The sequence below is a fragment of the Catharus ustulatus genome, chromosome 13, assembly GCF_009819885.2.
Source record: "Catharus ustulatus isolate bCatUst1 chromosome 13, bCatUst1.pri.v2, whole genome shotgun sequence".
Classification (NCBI taxonomy): Eukaryota; Metazoa; Chordata; class Aves; order Passeriformes; family Turdidae; genus Catharus; species Catharus ustulatus.
In genome coordinates, this window is record NC_046233.1 from 21,346,394 (window position 1) to 21,366,455 (window position 20,062).

A 20,062-nucleotide genomic window follows, 5' to 3' on the forward strand; every position below is an offset into this window, starting at 1 on the left:
AAGTTTCAAAAGACAGCTTTATTCTCCCCTCCTTGCAGCTTTTCACAGATTCCACTGCCAAGGCAAAAAATTCCCAACTTTGTCCCAGCCCATTGTGATGTTTTTCTTGCTGAGAAACCATATAAAATAATAGAAATGTAGCCAGACTGTGTTGACACAAATAAACTTGAGCTTTCTGTCTTGCGTCCGTGGCAAAATCCCAGCTTTGTGGTAAATGAATTACTGAGGAGTTATTCTACATCTCCTAATGGAAACCCTTGCAATAGGGCTGCCCACTTATTTCCTTCCAGAGAATTAATTTACTTGCCATCAAAACCTGGATGTGCTTGAATCTTCTGTTGGCACGAGCAGCACTAAAACCAGGCCTTAAGCACTTCAGTATCACATAGAGGCACTTTGTTTTCATCTTTTTGAGAAGAAAAGAAAATGGAAGGAAACCTGTGACTTCCTCACGTTTGAAACAAAATGATTTCTTGGTTAAAGCACAAATAAGTGTGAAAAGTAGGTGTTGCAGAATAACAAGCCTTAAATGCAAGGAAGTTCATCTGGAAAAAAAAAAAAAAACCCTTTCTGGAGACTTTCAATTACTTTTTATTAGTGATTGTAAATTGTTTAAAATATTCTTGGAAAAGAGCCCAAGGCAGTGGGGAGGTTTTGTGTGTGCCCCGTGTATATATTTCCTATCTTTATGTATAAAAATGAGATAACAGATAACCAAACTAGGACTCAGGTAACATTTCCATGGAGTGACTGTGCTCTTTCCTTCTGTGCACTGCCTGACTCCAGTTGCAGTCAGTGCTCAGAACTGCGGAAAATATTCCTGGTTCCTTTGGAAGCTGTGACTTGCTGCTCCATGGTGGGATGTCCAACTGTGTTTTCCAGCTTTTTTTATTCAGAGAATTCTTATGGGTTTGTGTCCAGAGAAGGGAAAGGAGCTGGGAAGGGCTGAGGAAACTGGAAAAGGGCTCAGCCCCGGAGAAAAGGAGGCTCAGGCTCTGCACAACTCTCTGCCAGGAGGGGACAGCCGGGGGGATTTGGGATCTTATCCCAGGGAACAGGGACAGGAGGAGAGGGAGCGGGCTCAGGCTGGGCCAGGGGAGGTTTAAATTGGATATTGGGAAAATTTTTTTCATGGAAGGAGTTATCAAACATTGAAACAGGGCAGTGATGGAGTCCCCATGACTGGAGATGTTCAGGAAACACATGGATGTCGCACTTGGGGACATGGGCCAGGGGTGGCCTTGGCAGTGCTGGGGGAATAGTTGGACTTGATGATCTTTGAGAACCTTTCCAGCCTGAATGGTTCAGGGATTCTGGACTTGCTGCCTGGCCTGGACAATTTTGATTTTTGGTATAATTTTGTCTTGCTCTGGGGCCCGCTTCCATGGAAGTGAAGTCCATGGGCTTGAAGAGAATTCCATGCAGGGTGTGCTATGGTTCATGGTGGCCCCACTGCCCAGAGCTGTGTGGCTGGGAGTGATGGGGGACAAGGAAAATGAGCCATTGCCCCTCCCTGGCTGTGGCTGCAGTGCCAGCTGGGACCTTGTAAGGAAACACTGAGCCTGGCTGATGGGAGGAACGAAAACTAGGACAGCTTTTCAAGTTTATTTACGTACACAGGGTAAAAAAATCAGCTCCAAAATAGCAAGCTGGGCATGTGGCACTCCTAAAGAAATGCGAGGTAAGGGCAGACACCATGTGTACAGAGAGAGCTGTTTGTTCTCTCAATACAGCCAGGGAAAGAGGAAATTGGGAGAAATCCACCAACCCCACTTTCAGTCCATTCCTTGAATTTGGCAGCACCTACAGTAACCAGGGCTTTGCCCATCCCGTGGGCATTTACAAAACAAAGTTACTCCAAGGTGAATGTGCTGGTGCCTCCAGTAATGTGTTTATAAACCAACAGCCTGACTAATCCAAGTGTCAGCAAATTGCATAGAGCAAACTGGAGGTTCTGGGGTAGAAACTTGCTCCAAGAGATGTTTGATAATTCAGTGATTCATGAAAATGGGATTTCAGTGCTCTTCAGTTGCCAATAACACCGAGTGTATTTTGGTGAGAATGCCTCACTTGAGGGTATTGGTACCCTCTAAATACAAACACTGGTGGTGCTGACATGTGTTTCTGTGGCAGATTAAAGTGTAAGATGAGCAATCACTGTCGGGTTTCTGTGGGCTTTGTAGGATGAACAACTCATGCTTTACTTCCAGGATTATTATAAACCCATGTGACTCCAGGTTTAGCATGTGAGAGTGAAGATTTTCCTTAGCCGGGGGGAAGGCTTCATGCTGTGCTGCTGCCAGCTGGTGGGTAATAGTCCAGGCTAGAAATTGTTACCATTAGCATTGCATTAAAGGTCAAGCAGAAGGTGAGGAAATGTGTGACTGGCACCGAGGGCAGCTGTAATCTGCAGATGTTCCCTCTCAGAGTATCTTCTCTCTTCTGGCTAAAACAGGAGCATTTCAAAAAGCATAAAGCAAGTGCCAAGTTTGTGAAGGCTGTTTCATTGGAATGCCTTGTTTGGCAAACTGAACAGTTTTAAAATTTATTTCTTGTCATTTTCAATTTTTCTTTCGTCAGTTTGGTCTCTCTGAAGGAGGCATGAGTCCCTTCCAGAACAATTAGTGCCATTTGTTATTCCCCAGTGGAATAAGCAAAGTGAGAGGTGGCTGGCTCTTTGAAGTCAGGGATTAGCTGGAATTGTTTCTGCCACCTTTCAGCTGGGACTCACAGTTCAGTGCTTCAGGATAGGTTGAATCATGTGCTTGAGCCCATCTCTGGGCAAAATAGGTCTGTATTTTGGTATATGATTCATTCCCATGAGGATGTTTCAGTGTTGATTAGAAATGAAAATGCATTCATTAATTGGCTTGTTGGGAGCAGCCTCTTGCTGCCACCCTGGAATGTCAGAGTATCTGATGTCAGAAGCTACTTAAAGCCACTCTGATACTGCACTCTGCAGGGCACCTGCAGCTCTGTGCTCATCCTCTCTCCCACTCTCTTATCCTAGAAAAATATGTAGCATTTGAAGCCATGAAAGGAATTGCCAGCCTTAATTTAGATGCTGTTTTAAAGCCAGCACACGGGCTGGAAATTATCTATGCCAGGGCTGTCCTTTAGGTTAACTCTTCATTAAAAAAGAATGTGCTTTGAGAGGCTTTGTTCCTCATCTCTGATGCTGCCAGCATGGACTCTTCTCTGGGGTTGTGTGAGGTGGCTTCCCATGGGTAACAGCACAGAGCAGTGCTGCTGCTCCCTTTAAGGGAAAGGCAGCATTAAAAAAAAAGGTGCCAAGAACTCCCTGGTCATGGGTCACCACATAATTCAATTCATTATTTAAGAACAGATTTAATAAAGGGGGATGAACTTATATACAATCCTATAGTCCCATATTTCTGGAGGTGATGGGTGCATACTAATTACAAACCTCAGGAACAGGGAGTATAAGGGGAAAAATCATCAGAGTTTTGGTTCATGAGGGCAGGGATCTGCTTTTGCAAAGTGCTGGACAGTGATGTCAGTGGGTTTGTGCATCTCCTTGCAGTCACTTAAACTGAGCTCCTTTGCAGCATCTTAAACCAAACAAAAGCAAAGTGGGTGGGGAGAATTACTGGAGTTTTGCCTTGAACTTGTGTTTGGAGTTCACCATATATGTTGGTAGAAACAAATGGAGTTTGCTTTCCCTTGACAGTGACTTCATCCAGAGCAGGGCTGAGTCATGTGCCTGTGGAGCAGCTCCTTCTCCAGAGGATGCTTTGGCGAGGCTGCTGCAGCTGCAGAGCGGCTGAGAGCTTCCCTCACCTCTCAAATCCAGCCCCTCTGGAAGCACAGCCTGCAAACAGCACACATTGCAGTATTCCCACCGTCAGCATAAAAATTATTAGGGGCAAACCCTCAAATGAATGCACAAAGTAGCAAAAATGCCTTAAAAGCCATTGGAGGATTTCTCTGTGCTCAGGGAAGTGATTCCGAGTTGAGACATTTTAATGAAAAGACACCGAATACCTGCTGATCTGGTGAAGCCTTCCTTGTAATGTCATTAATGGTTCTCTGTGTCTGAAGGAGTTCTCCTTCTCTGAAGGAGTCTTTGTGCAGGTGTTCACTGCTCACATGCCTGAAATTCACGCTTCTGGTGCACCTGGTTCACTCTGCTTTCACCGAGGAGTGCAGTGGGATTTGGGCACAGCTGAGCAAAACCCTGCACGAGTTTCTTGGACTGGGATGCCTCTCCCTGGACCAGTGCTGGAACTGGGATAAATTGGGATTCAGACCTGTCAGTTCTTTGTGTGTGTGCCTGCCTTTTACCCTGCCTTCCCCGTCCCTTTCCCTGCCTTTCTCGTGCCTTATCTCCTCCCTTTCCCCTCCCTGTCCCCTGCCTTTCCCTTGCCTTTTCCCTGCCTTTTCCCCCTCCCTTTTCCCTCCCTCTTCCTCTCCCTTTTCCTTGCCTTTTCCCCTGCCTTTTCCCCTCCCTTTCCCCTCCCTGTCTCCTGCCTTTCCCCTGCCTTTCCCCTGCCTTTCCCCTGCCTTTCCCCTGCCTTTCCCCTGCCTTTCCCCTGCCTTTCCCCTGCCTTTCCCCTGCCTTTCCCCTGCCTTTCCCCTGCCTCTCTGCAGTCTTCATGCCATCAATTCTCCAGGCTTCCTGAAACTTTCCATTTCTCCACCCCCTTCCCTCTCACCCAGGAACCATCTGTTAGCCGTCAGGTTTTCCCTTCCTCACTTTTGCAGAGATTTTAACCTTCCACAGACAGCTTTGAAGGCTGATACTGGGATTTTTTGGAGCTGGAGTGCCTGTCCTGGGGTTCCTGCCCTTTAGCTGGATGCCTGGAGCACACAGAGTTTACCAGGTTTCCTTTCCCTCTCCAGTCTCTCCTGTATTTGGATGCGGCTAATGGGCAGCCCCTGGAGCAGTCACATTTTAATTGTGCCTCTGGCTCTGTGCCCTGCAGAGGGGAATTGGAAGCTTTCTGAGTTCCCTTTGATGGTTGTCCAAGACTGAGTTACACAACAGGGAGCTCGGTGGTGGCCTGGAGACATCCCAGGAGTCTCTCAGAAGCTGCAGCGTGGAGGGTGCTGGAGAGGCTCTGCCAAGGATCCCACAGTCTCCAGGTTTTTAGAGGTGAGGGGAGATGCCCTTTATCAGAATGCCAAGTCCAGGCTGGCTTTGTTCCCCAGCAGGACTGGCATGTGCATGTCACTGCTGTCAGCTCCCAGGAAACGCCGTGGTTTGCATTTCCTTAGGAATGTTGGTGAAAAATCAGCAAAGAAGGTTTCAAAGGGAATGGAATAGAATGCAGCGAAGGCTGGGAAGAAAACATGTAGTGAAGGTATTTTATTAAAACCTCCTAAGTCAAAATGTTGGCTTGTTGCAGGTTGAAGGTTTAAAGATGTTCCAAGATGTCCAAAAAGCCAGAATGCTTTTTCAGATAAAAATTTAAACTCCATCTATTTGTATTACTCCTTGCAATCCTTAATTGGTAATAGCTATTGTATAAGGCGAATGCTACCTAAGTTAAAAAATAGGTCTGGGACTGTACTGACAACCCAAACCAGGCTGTCTCCAGCAGTCACATTTTTCTTTGTCCAATGACTTGCAAATATAACTTACATCAGGACAGAAATGCTGTCAAATCCTGGTTTGGGACATTTCACTGTGGTAGAAACTTCAGAAAAACAGGCAAATTGTGTTCCTCACCCTTGAGGGCTGCAGCAAGGCAGGTTCCCTGGGGCAAGGATGTTGTGCTGAGCTCACTTAGGCTGGGCCTGGGCACAGGGGCAGTGCGCAGATCACCTCACACACCGTGGGTGAGGGGGTGGAGCCATCCAGGGCACACAACTGTATCCCAGACCAAGTATCCATTGTCCTGGGTGCTGCTTGTCTCTGGGCTCTTCTCCCTTCCTGTACCCACCAAGCTCTCTGCTTATCAGAGAGGCTCTGCTGCCAAACAGGAATGGATCTCCAGAGGGGAGAGAGTGGTGGAGTGTGAGACTCGAAATTAAGCCCTGCCTTTCTATTAATAGCTTTTTAAAATAACACACCACCTACAATTTGTAAAGGAACCTCAACTCCAGCATTTTGAAATACTTAGAGTGATTTATCCCTAGTGGTGTCTTTGCCTGCATCAACTTTATTTCCAGTGTGAAAATTAGAAAATAGATTAAAAGCCTCCTGTTCCTCAGAAATGGCCTCAAGCTGTGCCAGGGGAGGTTTTAGGTTGGATATTAGGAAAAATTCCTTCACTGAAGGGGTGGTCAGGCATTGGGAGCAGGCTGCTGGGGCAGTAGGTGGGTCACCATCCCTGGAGGAGTCAGAAGATCTGTGGATGTGGCACTTAGGGACATGATGACTGGTGGCCTTGGCAGTGTGGAGGGATGGCTGAACTCAGTGATCTTCGAGGGCTTTTCCAACCCAAATGGTTCTGTGATTCTCTTCTGCCTTTTTTTTCCCTCCCTGCCCCTCAGCACTGGGGTTTTCAGGAATTTCTAACTGCTCTCTATTGCTGTGGGTTCCCTTAGGAATAAAAACCACTGGGAGAATCCCATTGTTGTCCCTAAAATGGGTGGCATGTGTTTGGCAGTGGCCATGTTGAGAACTCACAAACTTAGTGGTTTTCTCTGTGATATCAATTCTTCCAGTTGTCTTCCCTGCGCTGCTGCAGCTTCCTGATCCTGTGTCCAGTCAACAGAACCAAAGCTGTGTGTCTTGGTGTTCCAGGCTGCCTTGGTGCAAACCCTCCTGCATCAGCATCTGCACCTCCCCTGCAGCCCCAGCAGCTGAGCAGAGCCTTTGTGCTGACCCTGCAGTCCAGGGGGAGAGCCACCTTCTGCTGCCTCCACAGTGTGCTCAGCTCCCCAGAGCCACAGCACCATCTCTGAATTAGTGATTGTGGCTGCTTGAATTAAAGATTTCCTCCTAGAAGAGATGCAAAATGGTTTGCGAAGCTGAGAGTCACTTTCCCTGTTTACAGGCAGCAAAAGGCATCTAGTGTGGCCACTAGTGATGCTGGGTTTGGACAAAACTGTCCTGAACTGGGAAGAAATTTCGAAAGGAGGCAGAACTTCTCCTTGCAAGTTGAGAGGACTTAAGCTTGTGTTACAAGTGCCCCTTGTGTGGGGCACCGTAACACGTTCAGACACACAGGACTGCAGAGAGAGAGAGCTGCTGTGGGTTCTTGCAGGCAGGGCAGATCTAGTACAGTAATTTCACGATTATAAGTCACACCATTTGGACTACAATTTTGGTCTGAACCCGGAAGTGCGGCTTGTACTCTGGAGCAGCTACTATATGAACAAAGTTCAGAAATTTCCCAACGCGGAAGTGTGAGCCGCGAGCTGAGCTGAGCTCGCGAATTGAGCACATGCCAGGAAAACACACGATCATGCAATTGTTACAAATTGTTTACTCTGTTGCATGGCAGGGGGAGGCGGGCTCCTGCCGGCAGCACAGGACAGGGGAAGGCGGGCTTGGTTCCGTCCCGCCGGCACCCCGACCCGGGGGAAGGCGGGCTTGGTTCTGTCCTGCCGGCACCCCGGCCTGGGGGAAGGCAGGCTTGGCTCCCGCCGGCACCGCGGAGGGGAGCAGCGGTTGCAAATTGAGCACCTGCCAGTAAATTGTGTGATTGTTACAAATTGGTTACAGTAAATTCACGAATACAAGCCGCACTGAGTATAAGCCGCATCTCTGGGTGTTGGCAAATATTTTGTTTTTTGTCCATAAATAAGCCGCACCCGAGTATAAGCCGCTCTGTCGTTCGCAGCGAGGACCCGTGTGCAACAAAGTTGCCAAATAGTAACAGAACGGCAGCAGAGTGGGGTTTACTGGCTCGGCTGGGGCTGTGCAGGCTCGGCCCGCTAGGGGCTGCTGACGGGGCCAGGTAGCCCAGCCCGGCGCTGCCACTCGGCGGGGCCACTGGGGGTCAGCCGCCGCTGCCACTGGGCTCGGTCACCACGGCCCGGCGCTGCCCTGTGGTGGCAGGCAGGGACGGAGCCCCCCCCGCTCCCGCGGCGGCGGGCGGGGACAGAGCCCCCTGCCGCCCCCCCGAGCCGTGGCAGTGGCGGCCTGGGTCCCCCCCCTCCTCCCCGGGCCGCGGCAGGGGCGGCCCGGGTCCCCCGCTGCCTCCCAGAGCCGCGGCAGGGGTGGCCCGGGTACCCCCCCTCCTCCCCAGGCCGCGGCAGGGGCGGCCCGGGTCCCCCCTCTCCTCCCTGAGCCGTGGCAGTGGCGGCTCGGGTCCCCCGCCGCCTCCCAGAGCCGCGGCAGTGGCGGCCCGGGTCCCCCCTCCCCTCCCCGGGCCGCGGCAATGGCGGTGCGGGGCCCCCCCGTCTCTTCCCCGAGCTGTGGTAGAGGAGGGAAGGAGGGACTCTCCCTCCTCTCTCCCCGCCCCCCGTGCTGCCTGCAGGCAGCCAGGCTCCACCCGCGGTGCAACAGAGTAGCGATTTGTAACAATCGCAAAATGCCGACTTTGCAGCTGCTGGGGTCAGCACTCTGGCTGGCACTTCTGAGGTTGTAAATGTCAGAAAATTATTCACATATTAGCCGCTCCTGATTATTAACCGCATTTCCGGTTTAGGAGCAAAATCTTAGTCAAATTGGTGCGGCTTGTATTCGTGAAATTACTGTACTTTGTTGCACGAAAGTGCGGTTTATAATCCGGTGTGGTTTATAATCGTGAAACTACTGTAAATGTTTCCAGGAAGAAAAATAAAAATAGCAAATAAGAAAATCTGTGTGGGGAGTTGAGCTCGGGGTGGGTGCAGTGATGTGCTGCGAATGGAATCTGTTTTATTGCAAGGGGAAGAGATAAGTGATGGAGTTCTCATCCACACCCAGAGGGGAGGAACAGCCCAGGCAGGCAGCTCCAAACACCCCAGCCTGTGTGAGTGTGGCACAGCCGTGCTGACAGGAGCTTGCGGTGGATGTACAAAACAGAAAATCCATGTCCAGGGCACGCACGGCACCAAGTGGCCCCTGCAGTGCTGGGACTCATCCTGGTTGTGCTTCGGGGAAAGCAAACAAGGCTTAAAGACAGAGAAATCACTTGATATGCAAATGTGTGCCTTGTTTGGGGCAGGGTGATGTCACTGGCAACAAAGCGGGGAGGGAAGTAAAGAGCCAGACAAAAGGGCCTCACTGTCCCACTGCTCCTGGAAAAGCTCCTCTGTTCCTCAGTAAGATTTTTCTGGCTACTAACAAACAGCTAATGTGTCCAGTTTCTCTTGGCCATCCCTTCTGGTACCTCCTAGGTGATGATACCCCAGAGGAGCTGTTTTTAGAGAAGGCAGCCCAGTATGAGAGACAGAATCAGGTTGGGTTAATCACCAGTTCTTCACAGAAACCAGCAGCTATTCCTGGTGCTGCTTGGCACATCAAGCCAGGCCCTGCCCTCCCCGGGGTCTGCAGGATGCCATGGGGTTGAATATTTCCCCCAAATATCATCCCAAGGAGCACCTCACACCAATCCCTTCTTCATATTTGCACCAGAATAAATAGCACTTTCTTATAGCAGAGATCTAATCACAAAATTGAACTGTGACTTATATTAGCGCATGATGTGATTTGCACATTTTGCACCATTTTCTGGATATGTATTAAATTATATGTATTTCCTACATAACAATAAATAATAATAATAATAGTAATAATCCCTGCTTGCTTAGAGGAGACGCTACTTGGGTTTGTCCAGGTCTTTTAGGGAATCAGTGGACAAACTCAGCTCAGGAGCTGAAATACTCTAGACTATTTAATAGTCTGGTTTTCATGGAAAATGCTGTAGCAACTATTTTAAAACCAAATCAAAGAACAGTCCCCCTGCATCATTTCACCTCTGCCCTATGATGTTCCCATGTTATTTTAATTCCTTTGGTCACTGGCTGTGCACAAAGTTCAGAAACGTGGCTGAAGGAGCTGATGAAATTTCTGCTCTCTTGTAGATCTCATTCACAGAATCTATCTTTAGAGACAGATAAAAACACTATTCCTGCAGATGTTGGTGGGACTGCACGAGAATCAAGGAGGTTGTAATCTAAATACATCAATTACACTGAGGGCTCAGGATTGAGCTCAGAGAGGGAGCTGACACAACTGAGGGTGTTGTTTGATACCTCTGTGCTGCACAGAAAAGAAACTCTTGCTTTTATACTCCTTATATAATAGGTTTCTTTATGCCAGATGAAACCTTGCAAGTGTACAGGGTACAAAACCCAGAAAATCTCTCCTGTAGGCACTTCATCTCTGAAATTCAGGAGTAAAGAGAAGGGACAGGGTTCAGCTGGGCTGCCTGAACTTATGTAGCTGTTTCCAGCATTGAAATGTATTTCTGTGATTATGTTTGGAACAGATGTGTAGAAGTCGTCTAATGTAATTTTCCTTCATTAAGCCAGCTGATTTAAATGCACAGTGTACTGTGGAACTTGATGTGACTTTTCCTAACAAGCCATCAATAGCTTTCTCCAGGAACAATTATCAGGAGCTCCTAAAGCAGAATGTGTTTCAAACAGTGGGAACAGTCACCAGACCCTGGACAAAGTGGCCTTGGAGAAAATGGAATTACGCAACAGCAAACAGTTAATCACGGAATGACTCTGCTCTGTGAAGAAACAGCGTGAACTTGGTTTCCTGCTTAATTAAGTTTTATAATATAAACATGTATCTGATGTCCCTGGCCCAGAGGGGCCTCTGATAATGGTGCTGTTGACCTCTGCAGAGAGGGGAGTGTGGGCTGAGCAAAGGCTCGGGGAACTTTTATCTGTCAGAGCAGCAACTCTGACTTTCATGGTGGTCTTGGAGATGCCAGGGCAGGATTTAAAGGGCTTGTCTCTACAACAACAATAATGATACTTTTTTCTAAGGTTTTTGCATGTTACTGTGTGCTGGGGCTTCAATTCATTTAAACTTTTGGCAATAAAGGCTGTGTGTTTAAACTTACTCAGCACAGCAAAAGAATTCCACGTACATAATCTATTTTTGGGATTTTTTTGGTTGATTTGGGGGTTTCTTGGGTTTTTTCAGGGTTTTTTTGTCAGTTGGTTGGTTTGGGGTTTCTGTTTAATCAGATCTTGCCATTTTATTGTTTCTGTCATTTCCAGGCTGAGTGTCACAGCTGATACTCACCATTGAAAGCCAGGACTTCTTCATATGCCTTGAAATCCAGCTTTGGAAAATTACTCATTACTTTTTTTTTGGCACCAAAAAGTTTATTACAGCACACAAAATATTTTGCGAACAGCTGAGGGTTCTTCCAGCCCAAGGCATTTGATGGAGTGTGTACTGGGGTAGTATTTGCAGGTCTCATAAGGGATTTTCTATGGCAGTGTTACTGAGCTGGGGGGGCGTTTTGGAAGTGGAATAAATGGGAAAAACTTTCTGCAGGTGCTGCCTAGGTAGGGTTTTCTGACTTGGCACCTCGGAGCAGCGAGTGTAACAAGGAGCTTTCTGAGCAACCTCTAATAATCTCTTCTGGCTTGCAAATAATGTAAACACCGAATCTTATAAATCACGAAGAAAGGAGTAACCCGAGCCTCCAGATGGGAATGCTGCCTTCCCTCAGAGTTCACTTGAGTGGAGGTCGGAGGAATCACTTGGAGCTGGTGAATCAGAGCTGGGCTGCTGCCTGAACCTTGGGCTGGCTCTGCTGTGCTGCTGAGCCGCCTTGTCCTGGGCTCGCCGGGAATCCTCTCTCTCTGCAAACGCTCTGGGGAAGGTCATGAAGGGGGATGGCAGTGCCATGTGGAACCTGATGTGGAAATACTGCATCTCTGTCAGGACCATCAGGTATGGGGGGGGTATTTGTAAAACTTGGTTTGGTGAGGATGAAAGGTATGTGTGCTGGAGCTCGTGCTCCCTGCAGAGTTAACTCTCAGCAGCCTGGGAGGGTTGTTGGAGTAGATTCTTCTTTCTCAGCCTTATACTGAACCTGCAGAAAGAAAATTACAGGGTTATTGCAAAAAAATCTTCCAGCAACATGGATTTTTCTGTCTCATTTACAAGCAGGAGAAAATAGGAATATGAAAGAAACTTTATTTTAGGGAATTAAAATTTGAAAATTCTGTTTTTCTTCTGAATGCTTGCCTGTCATAATTTTCTGTTTGTTCTGTCTCCCAAATGCAGAGGTTGGGCAGTTGTTCTTGGCACTCTGCAAGCATCACTTGTGGGGAAGAAGTTAGGGCGAAAAGAAGGTGGCTTTTATGGCAGGATAAACTGGATTCAGTGTCTCCAGGCTGTGTGTTGCTATGAGCCCACATAGAAAACGCAAAAACTGCAGGAGGGGCTGGGCTGTGAGTGCGGAGCCTGGCTGGGCATAGCCCCGAGGTGTTGGACACTGCTCCCTGCCAAGAGCCGCTGCCAGGTATTCCAACAGAGCTCATTCCAGGAATGGAGCTGTGAGAGAGACACTGAATGATTGTGCATCCTCGCAGCGATTTTTTCTATACTTTTAAATAGTTACCCAGTGCCAGGCCTTGGTTTCTTGGTGGGACAGAGCTGTGTGGATTAAGTGGTACCTTTGGCCATGCCAGCTCCCCTGGAGAGGTCATGTAATCCAAGTAATTACTGCATTTCACACTGCATAATTATTCCGGGCTGAGGAAATAGTTTAGAGAGCCTGAATTCATGCATGGACTTTCATTACAACTCAGAATGAAGCTGTGGAAGGCTTTTTATCGTCAGGGCAGCAAAATAAAGCTAAGAAATCCCTTAGTTCCCACCAGAGTCGATGTAATAGAAACTGGCAATAGTCCACAAGAGGGGATTCGATTAAAACAAAAAGAATTTTATTTATGACATGGGTTTAGAACCAGAAGCAGAGGGAAAGCCTGAAAGAAGCACATGAGTGCAGTCTTTGCAACCCTGAGGGTGGATGATCCTTCCAAGACTAAACTTTAAAAGTTCCTCGGAGGCCTCGGGTGTGGTGATTTTCCTGAAGTTTGACATGCAAATTGTGATGTCCTGTAAACAACCAGTTCTTTATTTCATCAGTGACCTTACTTCTGCAGTAGGGTGGGTTGAATATTAGCTGAGTTATTCACAGCAGGGCTTATTTATAGAGCTGTTGGTGACTCTCACTGCCAGTGAAATGCAGAGTAACAAGAAGATTTTCAGTAAGTGATTTTGGTTGTTTTGACAGATCCTATCTTTCTTTGGGAGCAACGCTAAGAAGAGAATAAAATAAACAAGTTTTCCATTGTGGAATAACTTCTCTACCACCCTAAGTTGCTTTTTTGACACAATTCAGAGACCCTGAAAATCTCCCTGTGTTTTGGGAGACTCCAGCAACCACTGGGGCTCACATCCTTACCCATCCAGGGGGAAGCTATCCCAGCTTCTTCCTCTGTCCCTCTTCTCCCTTTTTTGGCAGACTCTGGAGCCTGTGCAGCCCTCACTGGAGGTGTCAGTGAGCCTGGCTATGCTCTGGACCAGCAGAGTGAGTTTGGTGTTGTGCTGCCCTGGTGGAAGCCTCCCTGCAATGGGCACCAATCACAACCACACTGGGCCACTTGTCCTGCGGCCCTGATGAATAAGGGCATTTGTGCCTGCCTGAGAAAACAGCCCCATTCCAAAAGCAAAATTAGGCTTTAGGGTTGATCTTGTTTCCATTGGACTGCAGCAGCTTTAGAAAAACATATTTGACTGAGTCTTTGTTGCCTGTTCTGGCTGGGCTGTGGGCAGAGCTCGGCCACTTCCGTGTGCCTGTGCTTGAGTCTGCACAACCAGACCCCAAACCTGTGGGGTCATAGCCGTCTGCAGGGGGACATTTGTGTGCAGAGGAAAATGTTTTTAGTCCAGGGGAGTCCTCAGTGATGCTGGAATAAGCTTAGGAGAGAGCAGGACGGTGTGGTGTGGAAATACTGCATTGCCTGAAAATAATGGTGCCTTTTTTTCCTGCTGGGAACTGTTGGCCAGCTCCTAGAGTACAATTGCAGAGGTTAAAAAAATAAAGGGATGTCTTCACTGTTGTGCCAAAGCTGAGCTTGTTGCACTTAACGTGGAACTTCTGTCCTTCCAGAGCTCATTTCCCTGAGACAGGGAAGCCTTGCTACTGCCGGGTTATTTCCCAAGACACGGCAGGGCAGAATCCCACAACAGTCTGCACTGGAAGGGGACTCTTAAAACCCATCTCATCTCACCTTGTTCCATGGGCAGGGACACCTTCCACTGTCCCAGATTGCACCAAGCCCTGTCCAGCCCAGACTTGGATACTGCCAGGGATCCAGGGGTAGCCACAGCTGCTTTGGGCAAGAGAGGCAGGGTCTGGCTGCCCATCGCAGCACAGAACAGCGTGACTCCCTCAGCCTCAGGACAGTGCCCACCCAGAGCTGGTGTTCCCAAGGGGAGAGCTGTCATTCCTGTCCTGACACTGGTGAGATGCAGGATGACTGCCCCTTTCCATTTCTCTTTCCCCATCCTTCCCTTGCCCAGCAGTGGCTCATGCCACCCCACGGGCTTTGGGCTCTCCTTGGTGGCTGCAGTCTCTGCCTGCACGAAGCTGTTCAGTGCTCCAGCCCAGAGTGCTGTCTCCCACATTTCTGTGATGGGACAGGGGTGTGTGTCAGCCCGTGGGGAGGTGCAGGGGGTGGCAGTGGCTGTGCTGTCACCACAGCCCTGCAGGAGCCCCTCGCCCTCTGCGCTGTCCCAGTCTGTGTGCAGAGGGTGCCACTGTCCTTCCACTCTCTGAAGGCCACCATCAGGGGCTGTGGCACTAAAAAGCAGTGCTTTCCTCTGCTGGGGAGCCTCCAGGTGATACCTGCAGGCAGAAAACTTCCCCAAAATCAGGGAGCTGGCAAAGCCTGGAAGCAGAGCTGGAGCATCTGTCATTGTTTCTGTTAAAGCTGCACTTCAGTGACCCTCCATGGGTGAGGACAGGCAAACACACAATTGGGAAACTGTCTGTCAGGATGTTCAGGCTGGCCATTGTGTTTATGGGATCCTGGCAGCTTTAAGGCAGAGGAACAAGTGTTAGAGAGGGGTGGGAGCAGATTCTGCCTGAGGAATGGCTCATCCCTGGTGGTGTCCCTGTGCCAACCAGCTCTGAGCATGGGTGTGGTGGTTGGAGACTGGAGCCATCTGAATCAGCACATCCCAGCTCAGAGAGAATAAATTACAGGGTTTATAGCAGTGTAACACATAGTTTTCAACTTGCATCTTAAACTTCCAGCTCAAGTAATGGAGGAAAATGGTCAATAGTGAATTCTTAGTGCTCCACACATCTGGAAAAAATAAGAATTAGTCCTCAATCTGAGCTGTCTGTGAGTTTCTTGCCTTATTTTCCTTCTGCTACAAACATTTTCCATTTTGGTTTGGTCATACTTTATTTTTAGTTCATTGCTTTGGCTTTTTTTTTGGTTTATTTTTTTTTCCCCTGAAGACTGTCGGAACAATGCAGTGATTTCATCAAAGAAAGCCAACACCCTGAGCAGTGAAAGGGTCCCCCGTGGGCTTCAGTGGCTTTTGAGGCAGCTACTGGAGCTGGGGTGGTGGGGATGTAGTTCATAAAATTTGGAAGCTTGGAGCACATAAAATTTAGTGTAACTTGGGTAGGGGCTTGTTCATAAATGTGAGCATCCAGAGTGCTCTAAATGACACTGGGATTAGAGCAGAAGTGTGGGCTGGGAGCCAGGACTAGGCACAGTTTGCTCTGCAGTTCATGGGCAAACATCAGCAACTAGCATGTGACCAGAGATAATGGGGTAGATAAGCAGATACTCAATTTGTGCTTGTCAGTTTTCTCCTGTAATGGCAACTTCAACACCCACCTCAGCTGCTCCTTCTGGCAGCTCCAGCGTTAATGTTTGTGAAACTCCTGTGGATAAAGAGAGTGTCTGTTATGTATTGTTCCAGTGGGAAGCAGTGGGGTGGGCATCTTTCATTAAGATCAGAAGTTACCAATGTGATTTTCCTGTAACTATTTAATGGCTTAAAGACTGATGAGAATTACTAAAAATTTATTTATAAGATTAAAAAGAAAAGCCAGAATCCTAAACCCAGCTATATCCGTATTTATCTCCACCACCTGTCTGTTTTTGTGTTCAGTTTCTGCGTGGGTTTCTTTGTCATCTGCAAAATGCTGCACTTGAGAAGCTACGAGATAAAGCCAAATGCAAGTCATTGTTACTCATCTGACAGCTTTAATCTTCAGGCAGTGCTGGCTTTCTGGAGGCTTTAGTCCTATGTTATGGTGTGCTGGGGCTATGGTTATCCCAGAGCCTTTGTGGGAGCTGAGCTCAGTCTGATAGCTCCATGCTGCTTGGGCAATGCTTGATGCACTCGCAGTGCCAGTGGAACAAATCACAGACAGGGCGGCACAAAATTGGCGTCATCAGAAAACTGTGCTGGGGTATGTGAGTCTCTCCTGTGCATTTTGCATCCTCAAATATATTATTTGTGTGAGTGTCTGTGCACAGGAAACTGCAGAGAGAATCACTGTGGCATTAATTCCTCTACCTGAAACAGCTTGTTCAAGGGTGGAATTACACTGTTAGGTTCTGCTTTGAATTGTTATTTTTTAAAAGTCATTTAAAGTTATTTAGCTGCCTTTGCTTGTGTTCAGCCAGGGTGGATGGGTGCTTCGATGGCTGGATTATTTCAATCTGATTGCTCATGTAAATGAGAGGTTTGCCGTGTAACTTCAGTGCGCTTCAGCTGGTTACACATTAGAGCCCTCTTAGAGCAGAGGGCCAGAACCTCATCAGCTCCTTCTGCCTTTTTTTTTTTTTTGTTATGAGCTCTCATTAAAATGCTCCCACTTTGTACTTCTGTGTGTTCTTTTTGTCTTGCACTCTGTATTATTACTGATAAAAGCTCAAAATGCACAGGCAGAGGCTGGTAGAGACAGCAGGTGATTACAGTTTAATCACCCTGAGGGTTGGTATAAAGCACCAGCGTTTGCAATATTTGCAGGTATTGGAGTGTTTCTTTCCACAGAACCCTGGAGCTGAGCAGGCACTGTCAGCATAGCCCTGCTGCTGCTGGGGGCTCCTGCAGCTGCCACGGGTGGGTTTTGGGGCAGGCCAGATAACTGCAGGAGATATTCTGGGGTAGGGAGGCTGGGCTGGATGACTCCCAGTGGCCCCAGTGGTCCAAACTCTGGGAATGGGGCTGTGATGCAGCAGGGTGAGGGCTGGGGGCTGCCTTCAGTCACTGCCCACACAAGCTGCATTCCCAAAATTTGGTTGTTTCGTTGAAAGGCTGACTGTGCTGAGCTGGTCTGCTGTGAAAGGACCAGAAGCCAGTTTAGCTAAGTAGCTGAAACTTAAATCGACTTCCAGCACTCTTTCGAGTTTTAATGTCTTTGCATTAAACTTATTGCATCAAAGTTTTGCTCGAAGTTTCAGCAGCCCTGGGTTGGACCCTGCCAAGGCTCTATGTTTGCAGGGTGCAGGGTCTAATGACATGCACTGAAACCTTAGAAGTCAGAAACCTAATCCAGGGCAATCCAGAGAAGTTAACAGCCCATTTTATTATTTATTTACACAGTCCTTTCCAAAGAGCTTGTTGGCGCAGAACCATGGGTTACTGAGCTGGTAGAATTGTTTGTCTAGTGGTGGAGGAGTTTCATTCTATTCAAGGCACCTTTTTGTAGTTTAATGCTCGCTGGGGGTGAGGCATATGGTAAAAATATGTGGCAGCTTTTTTTGGCAGAATTAGTTTGAATTTTGTGCTGCTTCTGCTGCTCCTTGTCTCCTCAGACAGAGCTAGAAACTGGCATTCAGGCTTTGCTCCGAAAGGGTGCTGCTGCTGCTGCTGTCCTTCAATTACTCAGTTGTTTGCATTTTTGGTATTTTTTAACTCCTGAAGTGGCCCATCAGCTTGGGTCTTTTTGAACGTATAAAGAAATAAATTATATGGGAGCATTACCTGTTCTTCGGTTTGAACAGAATTATCTTTACAGTGGACTGTAAAGCAAATTAGGTAGGGAGAACATAAAGCTCTGACCTTATCTGGTTTTAACAAGATCACGCATTTTCCAGCAGTCAGACGACGTTTTAGGAATTGGTAAGTACTGATCAATGTAAAGCTTATGAATCATGTCATTAACATCTATGTTAATCAGGGATTGATCATGGAAACATGAAGTGTGAAATGGTTTTAAGGAAACAATCTTCTGCTTAAATGCCTGGTAAGAGTTTTATTCCTTTACTAACAGAAATTCATTTTGCTCTACAAGTATGAATTCTGATTCTTGCTGTGTTTTTGCTGTCCTTGATGCAATATCTGACTATTAATCATTTTCTTTGACAGTAATCATAAAACCAGCAGGAATTCATGCAGTAAGCAAAGTGTCACATGTTCAGTCATCTTTAGCAGAGACAATAATTCATGGGTATAATTAACTGCCTCACAGGTATTGAGTGTGTGAGGCATTTTAAATGGGCTTATGTTGTTGAGGGGTTTCCTGTGCTCACCTCTGCTGGGGGGCGTGGGGCATGGCAGAGCTGCTTAATGAGGCTCTCCTGACAACTGCAGGAACAGACAAATAAATTAAAATAAAATCAAAGCTCCTCACATTTGTATTTACCAACTGGTTAATGACACTTGAGCAGAGCTGGAGGTGAGCAAGGAAGGGCAGCCTGAGCTGCTGTATTTCCATGCTGAGTATGCTGGGGTGTAGAGCTGCAAGCTGATCAGTTAACAATTAAATATGCTCCTGAGTTGGCACACCTGCTTTGGCCTTCTGGAAAAGTCTCAGCAGCGTGACAGCATTTTGCATTCAATGAATTCTCATTAGCTGGTGAGCCAGGGCAAGGAATAATATTCCTTCATAGCATCAGGGAGCCACTGTCATGGTCTGATGGGGCCCGGGCTGTGCAGGGAGAACACCATGGCTGGGAATTACACAGGGGAATTATATCCTGACACGAAGCATTCTGGTTCAGCTCTCCTGAAAGCCATTTATTTTCACAGAAATTGGTTTTCTAACACCTCTTGGACACTGCTTTCCCACATCACCTTGGGGGCTGAATCACAGCCACATTCGTGTCACCTTGCTGTGAGCCACTTCACTGTATTTGTCAAGTAATGCCATCTTTCCAAGGAGATCTTGGAAATCAGGATCCCATAGAATTTAAGGTTTAAGAAATTAGTATGTAAGGAATTGGAATACTTAGGCTGAACTGAGGTGGCATGTGCCCCTGCAGGACCTGTGACACTGGAGTGCGGGCACCGGGGCAGAGCTCAGCAGTGCCAGCAACTTGTGCTCCCATGACAGGGCACAGGCTGATCCTGCTCTTGTACCTGCAGCCTGAATCCCTTCTTTTGCTAGAGCAAGAGGCATTTCCAGCTCTAGGCACACTCTGTGAGTAAGGCAGGAGCTGGTGAGGAGGGAAATGCCACCTTTGTGCTGCTCGGAAGCCTCTGGAGTGTGTTCCAAGCCTTATGGATAACATATTTCCTTATTAAAAGCACAGTGTGGCTGCAGTCTCCTCTGTTGCCCACAGCCCTGGATGAGGATCTCTTTGTCTCAGGTGCTTTGAACATATGTCCCACCTCTGACCATTAAATGATTCCCTGGCTCTTTCTCCTCTCAGAGTGCCCAGGGTCAGCCCTGCCACGTCCAGAGGGATCAGCCTGACCCAGTGCAAGGTGTCCCTGCCCCTGGCAGGGGGTGGAACAAGGGGATATTTAATGTGCCTTCCAACCCAAGACGTTGTGGGGCTCTGTGATGCTGGGAAATGATTCCATTATTATCTCAGGGTCCAGCTGGGAAGCGCTGCCACAGCCGAGGCATCCAGGCAGCTTCAGAGAAAGCTGTGGGAAGGAGCTGCTGAGCTTCTGATGACTCTGGGAAGATAAAAGGCACATTTGTACTTTGCCTTGGATGCTGTTATCTAAGAGCAAGCCCTGCTTGACTTTGGGAAAAAGGGCACAGAAGCAATAGCTATTGGCAGATCCAGTTATAAAAAAGCCTTTATAAAAGCCATCAAAACAGTCCCCATGCTGCTATTGTGGGCTTTGTGATGTTCCTAAGAAATGGAAGCTGATTTAACAGAAGTTTCACAATGAAATTAGGAGATACTATGTGTTAAATTGCATATTTTTAATCTTGTGTGTTCAACTTAGGGTTAAAGCTCAATTCCA

General features: G+C 47.7%; 1 protein-coding gene across 12 annotated transcripts in view; it reads left to right on the top strand.

Moving 5' to 3' along the window:
• IQSEC1 (IQ motif and Sec7 domain ArfGEF 1) overlaps positions 1–20,062 on the top strand; it is a 297,552-nt gene that overhangs the window by 155,798 nt on the left and 121,692 nt on the right. The window lies entirely within an intron of this gene.